Below are 25,059 nucleotides of genomic sequence, written 5' to 3' on the forward strand. Positions count from 1 at the left end.
CAGGGTCTTTTTCAAAGGAGATACTCTAGGCAACAATTCACCTACAGGTCTCCTCTTATGTCTCCTCTTACGTTTTAGAAGCCGGTGGGTATTGAGCACAAGAAACAAAACCAAAGACTAACCAAAATATAGAAATGGAAAGAAACAAAGACCTAATACTCTGATGCAAATGAAGCAGATGACTGTACTTGTTTGAAAACAATGACCTATTATTTTTCAATGTCTACAAACTATAAAGATCTCCCAGAGTATCTTTTCATTCTGTATTAAGTATTCAATATAGCAAACAACGTCTTCCTGCCTTAGTCTACTAAGAATCTTGCTTATTCCCAAAAGAAAGAATACATTCAACTTTCTCAAATACAAGATGTGTGATTCTTATTTTTACTTGCTTGGAGCAAAAGCTTAGAAACAGCGTTTAATCCTGCTTCCTTTGCCAGGGCCATGTAACAAATTCTCATCCTCATTTCCACTTGTTGAATCTTCTTTCACCTGGGTTGGTTGGGTCAGAGTTTATTCCTAGCCTTTTGGAGAGGTACCCTATATGTCTAACAGGGCCAATCCCAATGCGGCATGATTTTCTGACCTAAACTGGCTGTGCCCTGGCTGGAGAGAGAAAGAGAGTCCTTTTTACTCACAATCTCGAAGATTACATACACCAGCATCACAGAATACAGATGGAACTCTGCGATGACCTCAAAGTGTAAATTTATGGAGAACAAACAGTAAGTGGGGAATGTTTTCTGCCTCAAAACTCCCGGACTGGGGCAGACTTTTATGAATAATTTTCAAACATCAGGAAGTCCGTGAAAACCCTCCATGTCTTAAAAAGATTGCACAGTGCTCATCGAATCTCCAGTGGCTCTGACTCCCTCCCCTCCTCGGAGATCCTGGACCAGAGTCCTGACGGCCATGGCCAAAGAACGCAGGCACCTGCCTCCAGCAAATCCATTCCGATTCCCCCTCATTCCCAGACACAAATTTCCATGAAAACCAGACACGGGACAGCAATCAGGGGCAGGATATTCCAACATCGCCTCACTTCTGCAGCCTGGTTTCATTAGACTCGCTGGCGTGGTTCTGTTAGCCCCTGTGAGTGCTCACTGCAGGTGACACTTTGCTGACATTGACCTTCAAAGCCATGCTGTCTGGGCACTTAAGGAAATAAGACCCCTTGCAGGAGCGACAGGGGCTCTGGTGGCAGAGACGGGCGATCTGTGAGTGCAGAGGTCACCGGGACGTGGAAACGCTTAGCAATGCCTTTACAAGGTGACTCTGCTGGGTGAGACGGGTCCTGTCATTGAACCCGCCCACACATCCCTAAAGCCCATGATAGCTGTTTAGCCTGGAAAGGGGAAAAAGAACCTCCACAGCTGACACGTTCAATCCAAATTTGACTAAACAGAGCAGTTTGCAAGAGCACACTTCAGCCATCGCACACCCGCAAACACCCAGCTGGAGAAGCCGGTGGGGGATCCATATGGGGCTGGGGTAGGGGACCCCATCACCTGCTCTGTGCCCCAGCCCAGAGCTGCCACCATGAGCGATCAGTCATTCAGGAGTTTGTCTCCAGGGTCTTACTCAAGAAGCAGTAAACTGTGAGGATCCCGGGTAGAAGTAACCGGACTTCAATCTCCCCTTCCGAGCCACGCTGCCCATCGGAGGCGCGGGGTGCCAGCGATGACACGGTTTTTCCTCCGAGGGCTTACACACACGTGGCTCCCATCACTGTGGTCTCACATTCCCTCTGTGTTTAGACCACTTGCCTCGCACGTTCTCATATTTACACATGTTCACTGAACGTAACCCCGAGTGAATTATTTAAGAAGGCTTAATGTGCTTCAGACTTCTCAAATACAATTGAGACTTTAAAATTGAATTTGCACTCCCGTGGGGGAAAAGAGTGTGGAGCTACCCGCAGGGCATCCAGTGGACGTGCAGTAGGTCTCGGAACAGAACTGCAGGTACCCCGACGGCCTCTCCCCTGGCAGCTGATGCTCCGGGTCAAATGAATCAGGACTGAGCTACAAGGTTTAAACGTGTTGCCTGCCTTTGAAAGCACCGAGCCCCACCACACGCCTCACAGACCACAAACATCCTCACGTTCTGACTTATCCTCCTCGGCCGATCCAAAATGAAGCATCGGACAATAAGAGATTCGTCACATGCAGACCAGCACACAAAGCCCTGTTTGGGAGTTGTGTGTTTTCTGGCTCTTTTTTTTTTTTTTTTCCTTTTAATAAATCGCAATATCCTTTCTCTCTGTGTTCAGTTGCCCTGAATTAGGCGTTAAGATTCTGTGCAGCAAATTAGAGTTGAGAAAAGGCACGCATTTTATTTAACGCAGTCTTGCTAAGTTTGCGGTAAGCACCGCCCATGAGGAAAACAAACCAGAACAAGGGAAGGACGTTCCCTCCAGCTCGGGTGGGGATGAGCACAGAACTACCCAGAGCAGGTCCTGAATCCTACACAAACCTCTCATTCAGGGGAAACTCTGGGAGACAGTGAAGGGCAGGAGAGGCTGGCGTGCTGCAGTCCATGGGGTCTCAGAGTTGGACACGCCTAAGCAACGGAACAACAACAAAACCATTCACACGGTAAAAGGGCTGAGTTGCTCCACGACTACATTACACAAGGTACATCGGTAATCAGAAGCGGCATGCGAGCGAGGCGACTGACTTTGTAAGACGTGCCGTGAAACTCAGTGCTCAGCACCACAGAAAGGTCTGCGCTGGATGTGCTCTGCCTTCATGGAACCCGTGAACGAACATGTGGTCTTGGGAGCTAATTCCATAGCAATCCATCCGACGGTTATCCTTTCTTTCTCTGGGGCTCCAGCACCTCATGAATGCTGTTCCTCAAAATGACCAATAGCATTATTCTCAACATACTGTCCGCGTGCAAAAAAATGACATATGTCATCTGTCGACATCAGCATTAAACAGGGAATACTCAAGATGTTTACACCTGAGGTTGTCAGAAGACGATTCTAACAAAAACTATGCATCACCGGGCATACAAAGTTTCAGTGTGAAAGCAGATATTTGGTTTTGGCTTTGAAAAGCATGAAGCGAGTTGACAAGAAATCATATATTCGTGATCCCTCCAACTTGAAAACTGCAGATCTGATGCTGTACATACCATGCTAACGTTCCCTTTTTAACTGCTATCATTTCTGGCTCTAGCATGAGGTACTGGATAATACTGCCAAGAGGGACATCAAGTCACAAAAATTCTATTCCTGTGATCAAGTTATACAATAGACTTCACGGCCACTAATTATATTAAATCTGAATTCCGCTGCTGAATATTCCCGACCTGCACAGTCCAATTCAGGAGCCACTCGTGTGGCTATTAGGTATGTGACACACGGCCAGTCCAAAACTGAGATGTGCTGTATGTAAACTGGGCTTCCCTGGTGGCTCAGTGGGGAAAGAGACAGCCCGCAAAGCAGGAGATGCAGGAGACGCAGGTTTGATCCTTGGGTCGGGAAGATCCCCTGGAGAAGGACATGGTAACCCAACATTCTTGCCCAGGAAATCCCCATGGACAGAGGAGCTTGGCGGGCTACAGTCCATGGGGGGGTCAAAAAATAGTCGGATACGACTGAGCAACTAAACCACCTATGTAACTAAACACCTGTGTAAACGACACATCGGATTTTGAAATTTAATATAGGTAAAAAAGTAAAAGAGTTCATCCACATTTTTATATAAATGACACTTGAAGTGATAATATTTTGGACACAGCGCATTACATAAAAGAGATTATTAGAATGAATTTCATCTGTCTCTCTTTCCTTTTGTAACGTGGCCACTAGAAAGCTGAAAGCTACAAGCTACACGTGAGATTCGCGTTCTACTCCCCCCACCCGGCACCCTCTGACCTCCCATCCTCCCAGTCCCCACGTCACCTGCCCGCTTCCCGTCGTCACTTCTGGAAGTGGACCCTCTGCTCTGACCCAGAGAACTCCTGGCGGCACCGGAGATCCAAAGCCGATCCCCCAGCTGTGTTCTGCCTCTGCCTTGGCTCTGACCATCTGGGTAACTCTGGCCACGCCGATCACTCGGGAGCCTCACTCTGCTACTCTGGAAGATGGGGTCAATAAAGCCCCCGCCCTCACAGAGCCGTGGTGAGGACACCCCAGAGCAACAGGGCTCCCACGTCTGCACCATCTGGTGGGCAGTCCAGGTCAGCGAGCATGCTCCAAACAAACATCACATCTCCCTCCCCTTTGGCAGGATTCCTTTATTCCCTACTTCTTTTTGTTGTTTTTAAGATTTATTTATTTTTGGTTGCACTGGTTGCTGCACACAGGTTCTCTCGATGCAGTGAGCAGGAGCTACTCTGCACAGCAGCGCGTGGGCTGCTCACTGCGGCGGCATCTCTGGCTGCAGAGCACAGGCTCTGGGGGGCGCGTGGTTGTCACGGCGCGTGGTTGTCACGGCGCATGGTGTCACAGCATGTGACTGTCACGGCGCGTGGTTGTCACAGCGCGTGGTGTCACAGCGCGTGGGCTCGGGCTCAGCAGCTGAGGCTCTTGGGCTGAGTTCCTCAGCAGCAGGTGGGATCCTCCCCAGACCCGGGATCAACCTGGTGTCCCCTGCACTGGCAGGCAGATGCTCAACCACTGGGCCACCTGGGAAGCCCCACTCGCTACCTTTTAATTCACACTTGGGTTCCTGCCAGAGGCGTTTATATCAGTCCTTCCAATGCCAGAGGTCGGGCCTTTCCAGCACCCACCAAGGTGTCAGCCAGTTCCCAGATGGCACATCCCACACCCCAAGCCTGGGGGTGGCCCCAGGCAGCCACCCATGATGGGGGCGGGAGGCCCTCACCCCCATCCGGCCCACCAGAGCTATGATCTGCCCTGGTGCAGCCCGACCTTTGGGAAGTGTTTTCTGATCTTCCTCTGGCATGGTCGAGATTACTTTTTGTCTGACTCTAATGATGGGGATTAGTTTATTATTTTATTTATACCCTACCCTGTCCTGTAGAAGGACAGAAAGCGATCCACAAGGATACACATGATATGACAAGGATTTGTTTTGTTTTGCTTTAAATTCTGAAGTAGATGCTAAGTAAACAGCAGAGCTGAGACTAAAGGGAATCAAGGGAAAGAACAGGAGGAGTTGCTCAGAACTCAGCTGTCCACCACGCAGGCCACGGGGTCCTGCACCCAGGCCGGAGCTGGGCACACGCAGGCCTCCACGCTGGCCGGCACCCAACTCACACAGCTGCTCCTGAAGCTGAGACGAAAAACGAAGCTCTCCCCAAAGGCTGTGAGAGAGAAGGACCTGTGGACGAGATACAAACTTCCCCAGCACTGACCCACAGCAGGTGCGAGGGTGGCCTCTGATGGGGCCCACAGAGCACCTGAGCACCCCCTAGGGACCACTGCCCCCCACACTGCAGAGCCCAGCGCCCTGGCTCACTGTCACACTGGTCTCATTCAAGCAGGCGGCTCTGCTGAACCCAACACTGGCATCGGCCTGTATGCTCACCTCTTTCTAGACCCCATGGCCTGTGCATTCATCCCTTTCTAGACCCCAACCATGGCCTGTGCGCTCACCCCTTTCTAGAACCCACCCACGGCCTGTGCGCTCACTCCTTTCTAGAACCCACGGCCTGTGTGTTCACCCCTTTCTAGACCCCACGGCCTGTGCACTCACCCCTTTCTAGAACCCACGGCCTGTGCGTTCACCCCTTTCTAGATTCTATGGCTGTGCATCCACCTCTTTCTAGACCCCACGGCCTGTGTGTTCATCCCTTTCTAGACCCCACCCATGGCCTGTGCGCTCACCCCTTTCTAGATCCCACGGCCTATGCATTCACCCCTTTATAGAACCCACAGCCTGTGCGTTCACCCCTTTCTAGACCCCACGGCCTGTGCATTCACCCCTTTCTAGATTCTATGGCTGTGCATCCACCCCTTTCTAGACCCCACGGCCTGTGCGCTCACCCCTTTCTAGATCCCACGGCCTGTGCGCTCACCCCTTTCTAGTCTCTATGGCGGTGCATCCACCTCTCTCTAGACATGTGGCCTGAGCCTTCATCGCCCTTCTAGATTCCACAGCGCATGCACCTTCGTAGATTTCAGCTCCTGAAGGCCTGACCTGAGGCTTCCCCACAGGGCTGTGCACTGAAAGGTCAGCCTGCCCGCCTCCTCTCTTCCTGGCACCTGCCTTGACTCAGAATGCCCCTCCTCTGCCAGAATCCTGAACCTTCCAAGCCTAGGTCAAATCTGACCTCGAACACGCCTCTGCCCTCTCAGCACTCCCTGACTTTCCTGTGTGAATTTCCACCCGTGGACATTTATCCCAGGCATGCTGCGTTCAGGGTGAATGCCATTAGCTATTTGGAGTGAAAGAGGCTACAATTTTGTTTGCATGTTGTCCGTACAACTAGTTGAGCAAAGAATAACCCAGGCAGGACACCAGCAGCCAGAGTCGGCGGACAGGCGAGCTCTGGAATGTTGTGGCTTTTCCATTACATTTGCAGTTGTTTTTCTAATCTGTAGGTATGTCCAGTGTCTTAGTCTCTCTGTGATCCACGTTCCCATCTCTTAGGACTGTGCTCTCATTTAATAGGTAATCAATAAATTCTGATGGGGAAATGTGTTTCCAGGTTGTTTAAATGTAATAAACAAAATTCAACATGGTATAGTACTTCACGTTTGCAGAGAAAAACATAATTGCAAAACGTAACTGCAAATGCAATCTTAGCCTTTACACAGACATAACCCCTTTCTGCCTCCTGGTAGTTGACTGTGGCTTCTACATGCTTATAGGGTGATTTTCTGGACTTACCTCCAGTTTTCAATTTGGGTGTACATTACACAGGAGAAACTGCTCTTAAGAGTGTTCTGTTTAATCATCTATATTTACAAGTCTTACAAAGCTGCAAAAATCCCTCGAAGTCTATCATGAAATAGGATTATAAACTGCTTTCAGACCTGATCCCATTCCAGCTGTTAAAACCCTCTCTGTTTGACCCAGAAAGCAGCAAGCAACAATCGCTTTTCTGTTTGAATGGCAGGGTTTGGGGTGGAGTTTCAGAACCTAAACACAGGTAATATGCAGACCTAACACCCCTTTCTCCAGAAAAGACTCACCATATTCCCTGGGTCTGATCCTCATTGTCATTATTTCTGTTGTAAAACCCTGGAGTGAAGTAAAATTTCCTGCCAGGATCAAACAGACTAGGAAGTACTTTTGGATACTGAAGAAGCAAATTTTTTTTTCCTCCATTTTTGCTTATTCTGTCTTCTTGCTGCAGTAACTTGCACTCCAAAAAGAGCCAGCCTTGCACAAGACATGTTTGAATTTGAGGCAATCATAGACTCAAATTTGTAAATCCTGCAGAGGGCTCGCATCAGCTTTGTGAGGTTGCATGTGATTTTAATGAGACTCCATTCTTCTTCAAACGAGGTCTTCTTAAAATGTTCCTAAGTCACCCATTGATATCCTTTCAAAATGCTTTTTTACCTTGTTTCCCAATAAAAGAAATCTCAACTTTCTAATATTTAATTTCAGGTTTTATGTTGAGATGGTAAGTGTGCATGGTTTGTGTTTCCAAACATTTCACATTACTAGCACAGACTTCAAATATTATTTACATCTAGCTTAGTTCTTGGTAGGTTCCATGTAAGACTCCCAGGCTCCCAAGGTATCACCAAGGTCCCCTCCCTCCCTCCAGGCTCCTCATTACAGCTTCTTTCAATCTCTTCTCAAAAGCCTGAGAATCCTACTGGCTTCAGCAGGCGCAGAACGCCAAGCAGGGGCAGCACAGAGGGAAGGGAACAGCGCTTTTCCATTGCCTGATCCAATCCATCGATTCCATGAAGGCAACAGGTCGTTAACAGACACTATAAGATCCTGGGTTTGCCCCACGGTTCAGAAGACACATAGCCTGACATGCAGCTCAGTTCACGCAGAAAGGCACAGCCCACAGCCCGAATCCACCTCCACAAGGCTGCTGACGACTGTTCACAAAAGTGCTCCTGCCCCAAAGGTGGCAACACAAACCTCCCAGCCCAGAGCACAAGAAAAATGTGCACACACGTCTTTTACTTCCCAGCTTGACTACTTTTGTAAAGCTCCCAAAAATCCATAACCCACATTTCCACTCCGTCACGGAGAGAACGAATCTCCCCACCGGGAACGGAGAACCGTTCGGTGGAAATACGACAAGGCGGGTTCATCCCTGCACTCAGACTGCGGGGCAAACACCCTTCTTCGCTTTTAAATGAAGGTTTGGGAACCTCTGCCAAGCCCTTCATCAAGCGAAAGTAAGGGTTTCTTGGTTTTGAAAAATCACCGTAAATGTGCCTGTTTTTCTTTTCCCTTTTTTTTTTTTTCTTTTAACCATTCTTTATGTTTTCTTTTTTTCTTTTTTATGATTTATGTTTTCCTTCCTATCAGAGGGCTGCTTTTCTGTCCCAGAGTAGGTTTTCCTGGGGGAACAGTTATTGAAATAACAGTAGCACTATAAGGAATCCCATGTGAGACACCGACGTGTGAACATCTCATTCCCACTAAAACAGTTCAAAATTAGATGGTATGCTCAAACAGGAAGCAGCTACAACACTTGGTTTTTCAAAGCCCTTAGACATGCTAATGGTTTATGCTAGATCAGATCTCCCATCAACTTCTCCAGGGTTATGATTTTCAGAGGTGATAAATTAACTCAAAAGGTCTATTTTACACACTTTAAGGATATTTCCAGCTTCACTCACGGTCATTCTGAAACAGAAAAAAAAAAAAAAAGGCACAGAACTCAACTTCCTTTGCTCAGGCTTCTGACCATGCACCGAGTCAAGGTAACTGAACCCCCTACTTTCATTGTTAAATTACGGTTTCTCATACACAATCAGGGTCTTCCAGATGATGACATGCCACTGTCAAAATAGAAGAACTTAAAAGTTACTTTAAATCTAAAACTCAGACCCAGCATTCCATTTTTAGGTGCACCCTTTAATTACTTGGTGCTGTCGACATCTCACTTACACTTAAATTTAGCAAAGTAATTTTAGACCACTTGCCTTTAGATCACTTCACTACCTTCACTGGATCTGCAGTGCTGCCAAAGCAAAGCACCAAATCCTCTCTCTTTTAAATACTCAAATGTTTGAAAGTAAAAAAGGTAAAAAGTTAAGAGGGCAACATTTCCCCCTGGTCATTTTGAAAAATTGGGGTGGATGATAGCCCAACCACTGGAGACTTCTGTTGTTTTTATCCACAGAATGACGGCCTTGAATCTATGAATGTGAGAAGATGTATACTGACCATGCACAATGTCCAGCCAATGAACTGCTCCTGAGCCGAGTGAGGGCACAAACAGGACCAAGGAGGATGCCCTCATGACGTCAACAATACAGGGAAATCTAGGAGACCTCGTGGCTAAGGGTCACCAGCTACTTCAGGGACTTTCAAAGTCCCCCCAGGGACTTTAACAGACACGGTTACCAAACTCGAACACCCACTGCTTCCACCAGGTATCAAAATCTGCTGCAACCATGTCCAAAACACTTGAATCCCTCTTATATCCCAAAACACTTGAACCTTTGCAACTCCAAAGGTTTGAAGAGTTTCAAATTCAAGGTACAGGCATATGATAAAAGAAAAGTTGTATTTTAAAGGATGATATATCCTGGGAATGCCCACGTGTCCTTACCCTTTGGGGAAAGAAAATGGAATTCTCCTCCTCGCCTGGAAAATCTTGGCCCTGAGATGCAAAGGGTGACCAAGCCAGGAGGTGGAAAGAGACCTGCGTTTAGAGAGACCAGCGCCCACTTGAAACACAAACCTGCCTCTCAGCGCCACAAGGCCAGGACTCTGCTCATAATGACTTCCTTCTGATCTCAGTTACAGGGACCACATCTCAGGTCCTAGGCCCCAGCAGCCTCCTTAGAAGGGGGGGTATCTCTCTGTCGACACTTCCTGAACCGAGCTCTATGAAAGAGCAGGCGGCACCAACATTTATTCAACATGACACTGTCTCCCCACCCTCCGTATCATATGATTGACACTGACCTGCTCCAGTTTTTCACTGGGGAATAGGAAAAGATCTTTGGAACATTAGTTCCTCTGTCTTGTGAAGAAACAAATCCTCCTTTTATTTATTTTTGTTGTGTTTAAGGACAGGTAACAAGGAAAAACTAGACCTGATATTAATGTTAGAAAAAAAGTTGAAAGTCTCCCATTACCTACTTATAAAATATGATATATTCCATATATGCACAATGCATAAAATTTTAGAATAGTACTTAAGTTCAAAATCAAAGTTGACATCTTTCAAACAGGCTTTACTTCTTATTTATATATCTGGCACCCCACTGGGGTCTCAGCCTCTACCACAAATAAATGAGCTGATCTTATGAGATTAGAAACGCAATAAGATTCTTAATACCAAAACAAAACCTAAGAAGTGGCCGGGGGCAAAGCTTATAAAGACGTGTACATGCAGCCCCATTACATAATCAAATGGCAACCAAGAATTTTCAAAAATTTACCTAAAGAAGGCACTTTAGACTAAATAACCAAGAACTCATCATAAGAGAATAGATACATGGAAAACAACATATCACAATGCTACCCCTCATTTTTAACAGGAAAATAACTATACAGTGATAGAAGGGAAACCAACATTTTAAGTGTAGCTGGAATTATATATCCTTAAACAAATAATTCAAAGAGACATAAAACCCGTTTGCTAGTTTAGTGTACTATGCAAGTTATTGATTCAAATGGAAGCCTGGGTTACCAGACCACGAGAGGATCTGTGATGTGTCTAGCACTCAACAAAGCCTTTCTTCAGAATTAGAAAACTTTGCAGTAGTAGCCACAGGTTTGCACAGTTCATCCTGTTTCCCCTAGAACTGCCATTTCAATGGCATGGTTAGCTCATTCATAATTTGACATACGATGAATTAATTCATCTGGCTAGGGTTTTCATACAACTTCTATTGCTCACTCTTCCCACTGAGAGAGCCAGTGCGAGGTGCAGCCAGCACAGCAAGGGTTAACCCCAGGACTGTGACAGTCCTCCCGGTGATAAGGTGAGGGTAGCTGAGGCCGGTCAAGGGCTCTAAGCTATTTGCAGAGAACTGAAAATGCTGAAAAAAATAAATAACCTCTATGCCCCGTGTATGTCACTAGGGAAAGACTAAAATTGTTTAAGTCACACTGAAAGTTTTCTGAACTACAGAAGCTCCAGAAACACGCATGGTGGGAAAGCTGTGGCACTTAGGAATACGTTTCTTTGGAAAGGATAACGAAACTACCATCATCCTAACGAAGAAGTGCATTACATTCACACCTGCATTAAAACTGTTTATCCATTTATGAGGCAGTGTAGTCTGCTGTTAACAATAGCATCTAAATCCTTTAAAATGTTAAAAATAATTCTACGTGGTACCTTTTGTAAAATACCTAGACAACATATAGCTGTGGTCCAAGGACGTCGTATTTCAGACAGAAACCAACAAGGCTTGCTGAGAGATACACGTATAATTTTTAAATATGCCAAGTGTCCCCAGTAAGCGGTAAACGGGGGAGCACATAAACGTAACAGCTGCAGGCCGAGGTGTCAGAAGGGGAAAAGACAGAGATGCAGAGAAAAGAGAGGAAGCTGAGGTCCGGGAGAGCGCGGTGAGGATGCCGTCGGAGGGAGATTCCACCCACGGAAGGACTGAACGGGCAGCGACAGCCAAGCCCACACCTGGTATCGACTCTCAGCCGAGCGTGGGCTTTCATTCAAGCCTTATTTCCACTCCAGACAACAACAAATCATCGCTCGCTGAGAGCCCAGACGAAGCTCCCGCGCTCGGCTTCCCCAGCCCTCGCGGGTAGCCGGGGCGCGCGCGCCTCCCCAGGACCCGGGCAACGACGGACCGGCCCTCCCGGCGTCACACACCCCATCCGTCCCGGCGCCGTCGGAAGAGCTGGGTCACCCGGCCGCCACCGTCCCCGCCGCGGGAGCCGGGCAAGACGCGCGGGGCGCGGGACTTACCGAGAAGCGAGCGCCGCCGTCGGGGGAGGGCGCGCTGCGCACGTGGGTGTCCGCGCGTGTCCGCGCCCGCGTGTGCCGGCGCGCGTGCCTGACTGGGGCCGCCGCCGAGCCGGGCGGCACTGAGTCCCTGGGCGCCGCCGGGCTCAGCCCATGGTGTGGGCGCCGGCCTCCCGGAGGCCCGGGCTCCCGCCAATCGCCGAGCAGGGCTGCCGCCCCGACGCGCGGCTCCAGATCCGGGAGTGCGCGCCGGGGGCGGGGCGGGGCGGGGCGGGGGCGGGGGGGGCGGCGCGCGGGGCGCGAGCGCGCGTGTCCAGGTGCGCCTGGGTATCCGCGCGCGCGCGCGTGTCCAGGGGCTCGTGGATTCTGTGCGTGCGCGTCCGGGGGGCGCGTGGACGCGGCGCGCGCGCGTGTCCAGGGGGCGCGTGGGTAGCCCAGCGCGCGTGTCCGGGGGGCGCGCCCTGGGGCCAAGGAGCGCGGCGGCGTGGGCAGGTCCGGACACTGCCGGGCTTTGGGGACGCGGCGGGCGGCTCCGAGGAGGAAGAGGAGGAGGACGGCGAGGAGGAGGGGGAGAAAGGGGAGGAGCGGAGCCTGGGACCGGAGAGCCAGAGTCCCGGCCCGGGCGGCGGCGGGAGGAGAACCAGGACGCGCGTCCAGGAGCGGAGAGGAGCGAGAAGCCGAGCACAGGCTGGGGCAGGCGAGGGCCGAGCGGTGGGAGATGCCGCGGAAGTGCTTCCTCCTCGGAACTTAGAAGTGATTTTTTCCCCCCGCCTCAACCGTTACACACATTACAAATAATAAAAGTTCAAACCGGTTGTGTCGGAAGAAGGTGAAAATGACCTCTGGGGCTGCCACGGATGCTGCTGAGAATTGACATAAACGTCGCCCTCAAATTAAGAGACGGCGATGCCGGGTGCCACCGGCTTCGGTCACACCTGGAGTCACTACCTGGTGCGCGTCCTGAGAGCCTGGGGCCAGGGTGGAGGGGCTCCGGAGGCGCGGGGCGCAGCCGCTAGGATGCCGAGCCGTCCGGGAGACCGCCGGGCGGGCCCGACAGACGCAGGGACAGCAGCCCTCGGCAGCAGGGTGTCCCCAAGACGCCGCCTCCGAAAGGGGGAGCCGCGCGCGAGGTTTGGCTCCTCCGGTCCGGCGGCTCTGAAGCCCTCCAGATGTTACAGCTTTTAAAGGAATTCTGACTTCAAAACCGCGCTTACCTGGGTGCTGCCTCTCTTCGACCATGTCCCGCGGGCACCTTCACGACTGTCCAGCGTGATAGCTAGGAATTCATCCCAGACCCTTCCCTTGCAGGCTCTCCCCTTCCAACCAAGTGAAAACTACTCGTGTCTCTCCCTCTCCAAACTTTTTAACAGCCAAGAATTTCAGCAAACAGCCAGAAAGAAAGCTAAGTCGCGCCCCCCCACCACCCCCGCCGCAACCCCAAGGGAAGGGAGCGAAATAAGCACTCCTTTAATTTGAAAAATAATAATTAAAACTCCCTCAACTTTTAAGGCCGGGCAACATAATCTATTAATTGGTCGCTATTAACATGCCGTTTTATTGACCATAGCACACAGAAGTCTGATTGTGAAGGAGGAGTGTTTTCAATGAAAGTGGAGTTATTTTAGCTGTAGACGTGTTTACATTTCTGTGGTTTAGTCTATAACTTTCTCTTTCTCTTGCTTCAGAATTCTGCTCCATGAAGCAAAGCCCTTAGCTCCCAGACATTCCAAAAAGTCTGCCAAAATAATAGAAAAAAAGAGAGAGAGAGAGAGGGAAGAAAAAACACACGGAGACCCCCAAGTCTGGGTCAGGCTCAGGGTTGTAAGTGGGCATCAAGAGTATGCCCCCTCCCTACACACGTTCCAATTTAAAAAAAAAAAAAAAAAGCCCTTTAGTGCTCTAGTTCCTGTTTGCTGAGGGGGGAAATAGGATGAGTCTAAGCAGCAGCGGAGTTTAGAAACCGCCTTCTCTAGGACCTATAGATTCTGAGAGGTTCTTTAACCCTACAGATGCCAAAATGAGATCATTGATACGAAAATCTACCACTCCACCCTCTCCGAGGAAGTGTTTCTCTTTTAAACAGACAAGCCTCACAAGCTACAAATGCATTCCTAGGAAATTTCTTGGACAAACAGGCACACCACTGCATATGGGACACAAGCCCACCTCTCCATAGGTGGGCAGAAGATACCAATAAAAAGGAAATATCGAAAACAGACCAAGTTTCTGAGAAGCATGCAGTCCTTTTCTCTCCGAGGTCCTGGTACAAAAAGCAGAATGCATACTGAAACGTGCATCTCAGTAATAGGACCATATCAGTTTTTACAGTCTGTGCTAGAATCGTCATTTGCAAAATTGACTGACTCCTTTGAACTGCTCCGTCGGTAGTAGTAACACAGAACAGTAGGAACACAGAAGTGTCACTGCCCTTCACGAGATCTTAAAAAATATCCAACCTGCCTTCCCCCTTAATTGCATATTTTGGTTTCTTTTCTTTAGAGCTATTCTCCAAAGAAGCCCCGCATCCAAGCAACCTGGCTGTATTTAGAAATCTTGCTCTTGGCCATTCACATCCAACACGCCACAGGGAGCCCTTAAGATTCTGTTGTTTGGTGGCTAAGTCACGTCCAGTTCTTCAAGACCCCATGGACTCTCCTCTGCCATGGGGTTTCCCAGCCAAGAATACTGGGATGGATTGCCATTTCCTTCTCCAAGGGGTCTTCCCGACCCAGGGGTCAAACCCACATCTGCATTGCTGGTGATCTTCACCACTGAGTCACCCGAGAAGCCACCTTTATGATTTAGGGGAGTGCTTTAAAGTGAATCATTTCTCCCCCTGACCACTGAGATCAGGACCCCCTAGCAATGACTCTGCTTCATAATACAACATGACCCTAGCAAGTTCCTTCAACATCATCAGTAGGACCAAGTACTCTGATAGGATAGAACAATACTGGAAGTAATATACTATGTTAGTATGTTAGTAATACTGCTAACAGGGGAGCCTGCTTTATGAATAAAGAACTGTACTTTAATAGCCAAGCATGACTTCAACAATCCAGGTTGCCACTGTTGAGAACAGAAAAAAACATGAGTTCAGAAAAAACACAATATTTGAACCAATGTTATCTGTGGCTCCCTTTTGATACTTTTCTCCCCTTCCTCAAAATACACCCCACAGAGAAAGGCATCACAAACATGCCCACCTCACACATTTTCCAGAGGAGCGGGGAGAGGGGAGGAGAAGGGGGAGAGAATTGTTTTGTAAAAAACAAAACCTCATACTGAGACCACTTTCAAAGCTGAGTCTATTAACAGTGAAAAATCTTAGAACCAAGAATCTCAGAGTTTTGCAAAGTTAGGACACCATCTCCTCCAACTGATTGTATCTTGCAGTTGCAGTTAGGAAATTTTTTCTCTCATATGATATAATCTTACCCTCTACCAGAGCACTCCCTTCAGTCTGGGCCATAATCAAGGTCAAGGGCAATTTCCACCAGTTAATTAATTTGAAAGGTCAACAGGATACAAGTAATGAAGACACGTTCATTATCTATGCTATGGGACGGATAGGAAATACGATCATTTAAAGTTCATAAAATATAATTTAAAAGGAAAGATTTTATAAAAACACCCCTTGACACATTCCTCAAGAATTAGCATTTTTAAGTATTTCATACATGAGATGATCTTTCTGTATAAAGTTTTGTGGTCGACTTAATTCTTTCTGAAATCCCTTTTATCTGAAAGATGTCTCGGATTAATTTAAGTATTTGTTACTGGAGAACGTCAAGCTCTTGGTCAATGAAATGTCCTGCATTGGGTTGTCACACCTGTTAAATATAAGCCTCCTTTTCTTTTGATACTTGGAGAAGGGCCTTAAAAGGTTTACATCCTTCAATATGGAGATTTAATTGCTCTACCTATAATAAAAAGTAATCCCTATAAAATTCAGATTGTGGACATTTCAAAGCCGAAAGAACTATTGGATTGGGATGTAAAGGTTGCAGTTCAAAAAGCCTTCCCTGTTCAAGATCACGTGCGTGGAGTTATGAGTTATAAACTCCTGGTTATCATTTTGTAGGTCTGGTTTTTGTAGTCTTTGCAGGGAGCGTCTTTGAGCTCACTTTATGGCTTAGCAGTTCTGCGCATTATATGTGGAAAGGGGAGGGTGCCCCTCCTCTGGAAGGACTCACAGGGGAGGAAGCCTCAGATTCGGTTTTAAAGGAGGTGCTGGAGGGAGGTTCCCCCGCACTGACACTTTCCATGCCTTGGGTGAGCTCAGACCCGGCAGAAAGCCCCTCTGAAGGACAGCCTCCGTTTGGGAGAACACACAGCCCGCATGGTTCAGCTCCTGGCCACTGCCTGGTGTTCATGCCCTGAGCACCTTCAGTGTTTCTCGGGCTGCCCTGAACCCCTCTCCCACAGCCTCCACTCGATCAACTGGGACCTCCTGTTCATCCTGGAGGTGGATCGGATGAGGCTCCTCTCATTCCCCTGGAGCCAGTCTGAGCTAGGACAGGGAGGAGAACAGGGGTAAGAACTCAAGTTGGGGTTCTACACGTAGCTTCCCCTGGCCCCTCTCCCCACCACGGTCCTCATCCTGTTCCCGGACTCCCCTTGCTGATCATAAGTGAACACGGAAGGACAGAGGTGGAGATTCTCTTGAGAGAGTCTTCAGCCCACCACAGAAGCACGCCGGTCCTTATCCTGATTTTTATCATCAGCCGCTAAGCAGTCAGTTTCACTCGTCCTTGGCCCTTCCCGACGGACGAATCTCCTGCAACACTCTTACCCTGTGAAGCGCTTTTTCGATCGCTGTCGGATGCAGTTAGAGTCTGCAGTGCGCACAGCAGTTCTTAATCACACGTGGTGACCACAAACTGCTCCGTAAAATTGCATAATGCATAATTCCTATCAACTTGCATAATGCACACGATGACTTGATGGGAAACACATTGTACATCTGTCAGTGAACACTGGTGACAAAGGTTATACGAAATGGATCGGGACGCTGTATTTGCATTTCTTCAATGGAGTTACACAGAGCGCGTCAGGAGATCTGCCGCGGCTCTTCTGATGATTAAACTGATCTGCTTGTGAGCTTCACATACCTGCCATGACACTCCCTCCATCAATGCATGCTTTTGTCATACGTTTTCATCAATGTGATTGACTCATGGGTGTGAAAATAGTTGTATGTTTAGAAAACTGACATAATTTCTTCTCAGTGATTTTTTTTTTTTTTTGAGGATCCAGGAAATCGTTTTATTTTTGTTCGCTTGTTTTTAAACTTTTTATTTTGGATTGGGGTATAGCTGATTAGTGATGTTGTGCTAGTTCAGGTGGTCTGCAAAGGGACTCAGCCATACGTATACATGGACTCTTGTTCTTCAGCTGCTAAGTCCTGTCTGACTCTGCGACACCACGGACTGTAGCCCGCCAGGCTCCTCTGTCCATGAGATTTCCCAGACAAGAATACTGGAGTGGGCTGCAATTTCCTTCTCCAATATGTGTATCCATTCTCCCCCAAGCTCCCCTCCCGTCCAGCCCGCCCCGTAACATTGAGCCGAGCTCCACGTGCCATACAGTATCTCGGTGATTTTTCTGTATCTTGATAAAGACCATAGGAGAAGAGGGCAACAGAGGATGAGATGGTTGGATGGCATCACTGATTCAATGGTCATGAACTTGGGCAAACTCTGGGAGATAGAGGGGGACAGGGAAGCCTGGCGTGCTGCAGTCCATGGGATAGCAAAGAATTGGACACGACTTAGTGCCTGAACAGTAACAACGACAAAGACCTTGGCATAACAGTGCCTCGATGCAAATAAAACCATTATCTTAATGACTTTGCTTTGCATTCCAGGATAGTAACTGATTATTTTGTGGTTATGGGTGACCTGATATACTTTAAATGGATATACAGTCTGTTTCAGATAAAATGCACAGACAATTGTGTGAGAACAGGAATCCAGCACTTGTCAGCCTTATGACCTTGGGCAAGTCACGGTCTCTTGACTGAAGCCTCAAATGTTATTATCTATCAACTGAGGCTATTGGAGTGGATGATTCCCAAATAGGCTAAACACAGGACCTCCGAGGGAAGAATCTGGGTTATTCATTTTTATTTCCCTGCTTTTTAACATTGCTGTGGCTATTGTTCAGTCACTCAGTTGTGTCTGACTCTTTGTGACCCCAAGGACTGCAGCACGCGAGACTTCCCTGTCCTTCACTGTCTCCCAAAATTTGAACAAACTTGCGTCTATTGAGACAATGATGCCATCCAATCATCTCATCCTCTGTTGTCCACTTCTCCTCCTGCCTTCAGTCTTTCCCAGCATCAGGGTCTTTTCAGATGAGTCAGTTCTTTACAGCAGGTGGCCAAAGTACTGGAGCTTCAGATTCAGCATCCATCCTTCCAAAGAATAGTCAGGTTTGATTTCCTTTAGGGATTGACTGGTTGGATCTCCTTGCAGTCCAAGGGACTCCCAAGAGTCTTCTCCAGCACCACAGTTTGAAAGCATTGTGACTGATTAATTAATTGATTGAAGACACCTATTAGAAATCACATCTCTCTTCAATAAGCCCTATGCACACATCTCCTTCTTCTCCCCCATGCACCCATGCTGTGAGAGCACCACCCTCTGGGCAGAGGTTTCCTTAATCATGAGTCCTGGTGTGGGCAGAAAAATGAAGTCTCTACAGCAGTGATCAGAGTCCTGCTTCCACTGTCAAACTCACCTGGCAGCTTCAAAAATAACTCCATCCTTCGGACTGCAGCTCAGACCAAGTGAATCAGAATCTTGGACGACAGGCAGGTCTGTGGACTGAGACGATGTTTGAGTCACCCCAGGTTGTTGGTGTGGACCTCCAGGGTTGACGATGACAGCTGTTGAAATGACAGTCATTCCACGGATAAGGCAGGAAATCCAGAATCTCACTCTACTGAAATAATTCTAGAAAACACACTTCAAAGATGAACTTTGTCCCCCAGAACAGTTGTCTGGTCAGACTGACCTCTCTCTGTGTTGAGTGTCAATCTTCACTCAGCCCCCAAAGCCAAGAACATTGCGATTTCGTCCTCATTTTGTCCCCATTTCCTGGAATGTCCTTCCCATCTTCATTGCGGTCTAGCATTTACTAAGCTCTTACAGACATGTTTATTATACAGGTACCTTTCAGTTATTTGGGTAGTAGTAACAAGTCTGGAGACACTCCAAGTTCAAAGGGCTCCAAAGTGAATCAAGACTCAGACCCAGATCTTGGGAGTTTTCATGCTGTGACCAGCTTATCACCATTCTTTATTCAAAGTCTCATTCTGAATTTGTCTTGGCTAGACCTGAGCCTAATCTAATTCTTCCCCTATGGCAGGCCTTCCCAACCCTGGGACAGCACCGATTTCTTGTAATTGCATCATTCACACATTGAAACTCAGTAAGAAATACTTAAGAAGAATCGATCGTCGAACCTGCCCATCACCTGGCCCATAGCTAAAGTTATCATGGGCCACACTGAGTCATAACAGCTTCCATGGACATCGGCTTTGTCTGTGCCCAGGGTCCAGGCCTCTCGCTCGAGGTTTTATAGCATCTGGCCACTAGAGCTGTGTCCTAACTGCTGATCTATTCCTTGGCACTATACTGAGTACCATCTAGCCAAAGAGCCTTCGCCTCCTCATACCACAGCTGGCTTCAGGAAGCTTCAGGAGCCCAACTTGCCCACTGGGTAGATTTCAAATGCATTTCTAGATGTCACCAGGTCCAGGTGAGAATTTGAAAATCATGAACACACCTGACGAAGGGCAAGCTCTTCACCTCTATATCTGCTTACTTGCATGGAGAGAAGCAGACTAGGATTTATTTATTGCAGAAGACACTAAACGTGGAAGATTCCAACATGCAAGTGAGCTTAAGGAGCAGGACAGGAGTCTCTTCTAAGTCTACTAAGTCTTTTCTAAAGTCTTAGAAGTCTTTTCTAGTCTCCAGGTCTTTTCAAAGAGTCTCAGCACTTTCGTGCACTGCACAGGCCTGGAGCACCCCTCTTGGGAGTCCTCCCATGGTGCCAGAGGCTAGAGTCCTATTTGTCATCAGGACTTCACAGGGCATTTGAGTTCCAGGGGCTTCTTTAGTGGCTCGGTGGTAAAGAATCCACCTGCAATGCAGGAGACCAGGGTTCAACCCCTGGGTCAGGAAGATCCCCTAGAGAAGGGAATGGCAACCCACTCCAGTGGGTTCTTGCCTGGAGAATCCCATGGACAGAGGAGCCTGGCGAGATACAGTCCATGGGGTTGCAAAGAGCTGGGCACAATTGAACAACTAACACGCACTTGGGTTCAGAAGGGCAAAGCATAATATAAGGGAAAGCCTACCTCCCTTCTGAGGCCCTCTCTGATTAATGAGAGACAAATGGAGGAGTCATAGATGAGAAAGTCTGGGTCCCCATTGCCTTCTGCACAAAGATGCATGGAGATAAGGCCAAGCATGGGGAAAACGGGGTTCTGGACCCCAATTCCTAATGAGAGATGTGGAAGCTCCCACGACCCAGAGCCTGGGATGACAGAGTGGGACCCATGTGTCCCCCCACCCACCCCATCATGCTGTGGACCCTGAGCTGAGATCCCGGGAGCCCATGTGGTGAGGTAAGATCACTGTCACCACTGGGAATCAAACTCAGGGTCACAGGCTGCTGAGCCTCAGAGGTGCCAAGAGGGGGTCTGGACCATGGGTCCCACCAGCTGCAGGCTCCAGTCTCTAGGCTGCCAGTGGGGTGAGTGGCAATCAGGAGAATGAGGGACCCCCTCAAAAAAATAAATCCTGGGGATGCCTCATCTCTTCCAGAAGACAGTGCTACTCCAAGTGTGGCCCCCGGGATGGGTACCAGTTCCTGAGCTTTCTGCCCATCGTGGTATATCCAGATATTGACTGTGAGCATCTCCAAGTTTCTATAGCAATTTTACACCTGCTCAATCTAATTAGAAAATTTTGAACTTAGATTTGGTGTCTTCCTTTCATTTCATTTGATGTCATTCTTTTCATTTTCCTAGTAACTTATTTTTATGTGTTGCTAAATGGAGAAGGGGACGACAGAGGATGAGATGGTTGGATGGCATCACCAACTTGGTGGACATGAGTTTGAGTAAACTCTGGGAGCTGGTGATGGCCAGGGAGACCTGGCTTGCTGCAGTCCATGGGGTCGCAAAGAGTCGGACACGACTGAGTGACTGAACTGAACTGAAATATACACTACTAACATATTGAGGCATTTTTTAATGTGATAAAACTGAAACTTGTCTTTGACTGTGGAGAGTTGGAGAGATGCTGCAACCTTCCCAAGCCCACACACCTGGACAGCCTTTGGGGAAGACCAGGGAGACTTCACTCTGTCTAGAGATACTGTGTAATTGATTGGGTCAGACTAAAAGTTCTAAGCCAGACCAGCTCATAAAGCAAATATTTTTCCTACCAACAAGCAAGTGGAATGGAGGAAGAAGCTCAGAGTGCTGAAGAAATCACCTTTCTCTGCACATGTAAATTGTGGTGTGAATTGAAATTTGTGACTCCTGGACAGAGGGATATATTTTACGTAGATATTGACCCACAATTTGGGTCCAGGTTTTCTTTCTGATATAACACCCATTGTTTCTTACATGAATCTCAATATACGCAGCTTCCTCTCCTCTCTTTTTGAACCATATACTGTTGTTCAGTCACTCAGTCATGTCCGACTCTTTGCAACCCCATGGACTGCAGCACGCCAGGCTTCCCTTCCATCACCATCTCCTGGAGTTTACTCAAACTCATGTTCACTGTACACAGCCTGCCATTTTCATTTTCATAGCATCAGTCACAGCATTGGAAAGACAATCTATCTGACAAGTGTCTATAGATTCACAAACCCTTAGCATCACATCCTGAATCTCACATAGTTGTGACTTAACTCACCTCCTGGTACCTAAATCCAATCGAGGCAGGCAACGCCCTGCCCTGGACCCCACTGGCCCCTCGAGCTCACCCACAGTGCAGCGGGCCGTTTCCTCCTGCGCCCCCAGTTTCTGTTTGAGCATCCCTGGCTGCTCGGAGAAGCCTTCTCTGGGGTGCCTGGAGCTGGCTTAGCCCTTGTGCAAGGCAGCCCAGGACTGCTGGGAGACAGGAAGACCCACCCCTCAACCCCGGGGGCGGCAGGTGCTGGGCCAATGTCTCAGCTCAGAGACACACGGACACAGCTCTGAAGCACATTCCACACAGCTCCCCAGAGTGTGTCCATGGACCTGGGCCCCAGCCGCCCCTGGGCGCAGTAACCATCTCCAGAACGCATCCTTTCTGCTGGTTGATGCCCCCATCCCTCTCCCCTCACTTTCCCTTTCTCTCTTCCTGGGATCACTCACCAGTTAAGCTTCTTGAACCCAAACCCCTGCCTCAGGTCTACTTCTCATGGGAACCGTACAGAACACCATTCTCATCATCAAGGAGCCATTTGTTGTCCATGGGTGCCCTGCCTTTGCAGTGCAGAGTTGACCCGTGGACGCAGTCCAGGGGTGGATCAAGGCCCAGGTGGTATGGCCTGCAGGAGGCTCTAGAACCCAGGATGAGCTAGAACGAGACCTCGGTGGAGAAGTAGACCTGGAGAGATTTGGGGACTTGCCGTCTTGCAGTGGGACTGGCAAGGCAGCTAGTGGCAAAGAAGCTGATGGCTCTGCCTCTGTCTAAAAATGCCCCAAGCTTCCTGTTCTCCAGGAAAAACTCGCCCTGCCAACGGCTACCACCAAGACAAACAGCACAACCCTCCCCTGGCCCAGAAAGAAGTCCCGGGAAGTCAGAGCAAAACACACATGGTGTTACCTGCTTCGCCCAGGGGTGGCCAGGACCACATGGCCTGTGGCGTCAGAAGAATCCAGCCCGACTCAGCACAGATGGCAACTTACGGGGCCTCCCGTACCCGCCGCACTCTGAGGATACAGGCACTCAGCTCTCTGTGGACATCGGAGAGCATCCCCGGGGCAGTGCTGGCTGTTCCTCACGCTGTTCCTCCCACAGCCCGGCTTTCACTGAGTCCACCCTGGTTCACAGGCTCGTCTGTGATGGAACTCAGCCCAGGACGCGGCGGCCGTCTGCCCCTGTCTCCCGCCAGACCGCGGGCCCCCTGATGGCTGCGTGTGTCCTCTTTATCTTGGTGCTCTCAGAGCCTGGCACACGGCAGATCCTGAATAAATGTTTTTTAAATCAGTTTGAAAGGAATTAAATTGGATCTGCTTAGGCTTGGATTAAAATACACTGGAGCGAAGAACAAAGCATAATGTGATTTGTGTGCGTTGTTCGAGAAATAGATGAGAGATACATGGATACATAGGTAGATAATAGGTGATTGATTGACAGAGAGATAACAGATGATCGATAGATAATACATGAGAGACAGAATACATGATAGAACAGATCGATATAGTAAGGGATAGAACAGATAGGTAGAAAGATAGATGACAGATAGGGAAAGAATATACACTTATGTGGAAACACACACACATACGCTCTCTTCCAATTGGGTCTGAGTTGAGGCCAACCAATTTGTGCTCACTCCACTAATCAATCAGGTTCAGAGCTCTGTTCCTTGATGACGAGGCTTAACAGACGATTCCAAGTCATCACTGTGGAAACACAGCCTCAGAACCCAGGGCGCCACAATCCAGTTCCAAAGAAAAGAAAATACAAACATGTTCTCCAAAGCTTTCAGTTCTAGAGAGCCGTTTTCCCTTTGCCTATTGTTCCTGGGCGCACACGAGACCCAGTCTGCTAATGAATAGACGGCTTCAGCTGTCCGTTTACTCTTGGCAATCCAGATTAAAGTTACATACGTTTTATGATCCACCCCCTCCCCAGCCCCGTATAAACCCCCCATGGCCCCGCTGCCGCCCCCCACTCCTGTCATTTCCCACCACCTCTGCGGCCACTCCGGGGACTGAACCCCTTTCATGAGCTCCAGCAGAGCCTGCCAGCCCCCAAGTCCCAGGGCAGGCCACCTCACCCCAGACCAGACCATGTCTGTTGAGTTAGCTGTCTGTTTCTATGGGGTCTGTCACCAGAGTAGTTACATTCTTTCACTGCTAAAGTCACTGGGATTTTTTTTTTTTAACAATCCTTGGAAATGATCCCAGTTTAAGAAGGAATGAAATTCAACATTCAGCCAAACACAACTTTTGAATAATTTAAATGAGAGCTACTAAGTCTTCGGAAAACAACTCCAACCCTGTGTTCTCCGATGTGAACAGAAAAAAAAAAAATTATGCACCAACGTGCAGAATTTGAGCCCATGCAGACGGCACGCTTTGCACCATGGGCTGTTGTTCCTGTCTTGGCAGAAGTGTTTCCATGACTGGCACTGAGAAGGGCTCCACGCCCGCCCTTTGGCAAACTGGACCTCTAGTTTTGCCGTGTGGAGATCTCTAAATTCTATTACGGTTAAACCCATCATCAGATTTCCCTGGGGTTGCGTTTCTCGTCCTCTTAAATGGATACATCAGAGTCTGAGCGACAGCAAGGAGCCAGGTGGCTCAGCCTCTGTTTGGCCAAAATGCCCTCTCACTTCCAGAAGAATCACAGTGGTCATCTGACAGACAAAGACGTGTAAAAACAGAATAGAGCTTTGGATGCTTCCGAGACCTAAAGCGGAGAAACCCCAAACCATCTCAGAGAACTCTCCGTACTCCCTGGGCCCTGAGCACAGTCGTTGCTGTTCAGTCGCTCAGTCATGTCCGACCCTTTTTGTGACCCCAAGGACCGTAGCCCGCCAGGCTCCTCTGTCCATGGGATTCTGCAGGCAAGAATCCTGGAGTGGGTTGTCATCCCCTTCTCCAGGTACTCATAGAGAAACACTGAATGAGATGATCGGCTTCTCATCCACTTGTGATGCCCTCGACAGCCGTCAAGGAGAGATCTGAGAAATTATTACTCCTCACCCACAACACATGCTTTCCTGTGCCTGGAGCCATGCGAGGTACCAAGATATAGAACTAAAGATCTCAGTTTTCCCAAGCTCGCTTCCTTATGAGGAAGTCAT

The 25,059-nt window shown here is 48.6% G+C and overlaps 1 protein-coding gene across 3 annotated transcripts in view; it reads right to left on the minus strand.

Moving 5' to 3' along the window:
• The window catches only part of ERG (ETS transcription factor ERG), a 316,149-nt gene extending 302,855 nt beyond the window's left edge, over nt 1-13,294 (minus strand). Inside the window, exon 1 of one of the 3 annotated variants that reach the window (XM_027548950.1) lies at nt 13,224-13,294. The gene's annotated coding sequence lies outside the window, so the exon portion shown is untranslated. Of the gene's footprint in view, nt 1-12,012; nt 12,072-13,223 lie in introns of those variants that run through there. The other 2 variants (XM_027548974.1, XM_027548956.1) reach the window with 2 other exon arrangements.
• Nucleotides 13,295-25,059: the final 11,765 nt, after the last annotated feature.

Source organism: Bos indicus x Bos taurus, chromosome 1 (genome assembly GCF_003369695.1).
Source record: "Bos indicus x Bos taurus breed Angus x Brahman F1 hybrid chromosome 1, Bos_hybrid_MaternalHap_v2.0, whole genome shotgun sequence".
Lineage (NCBI taxonomy): Eukaryota > Metazoa > Chordata > Mammalia > Artiodactyla > Bovidae > Bos > Bos indicus x Bos taurus.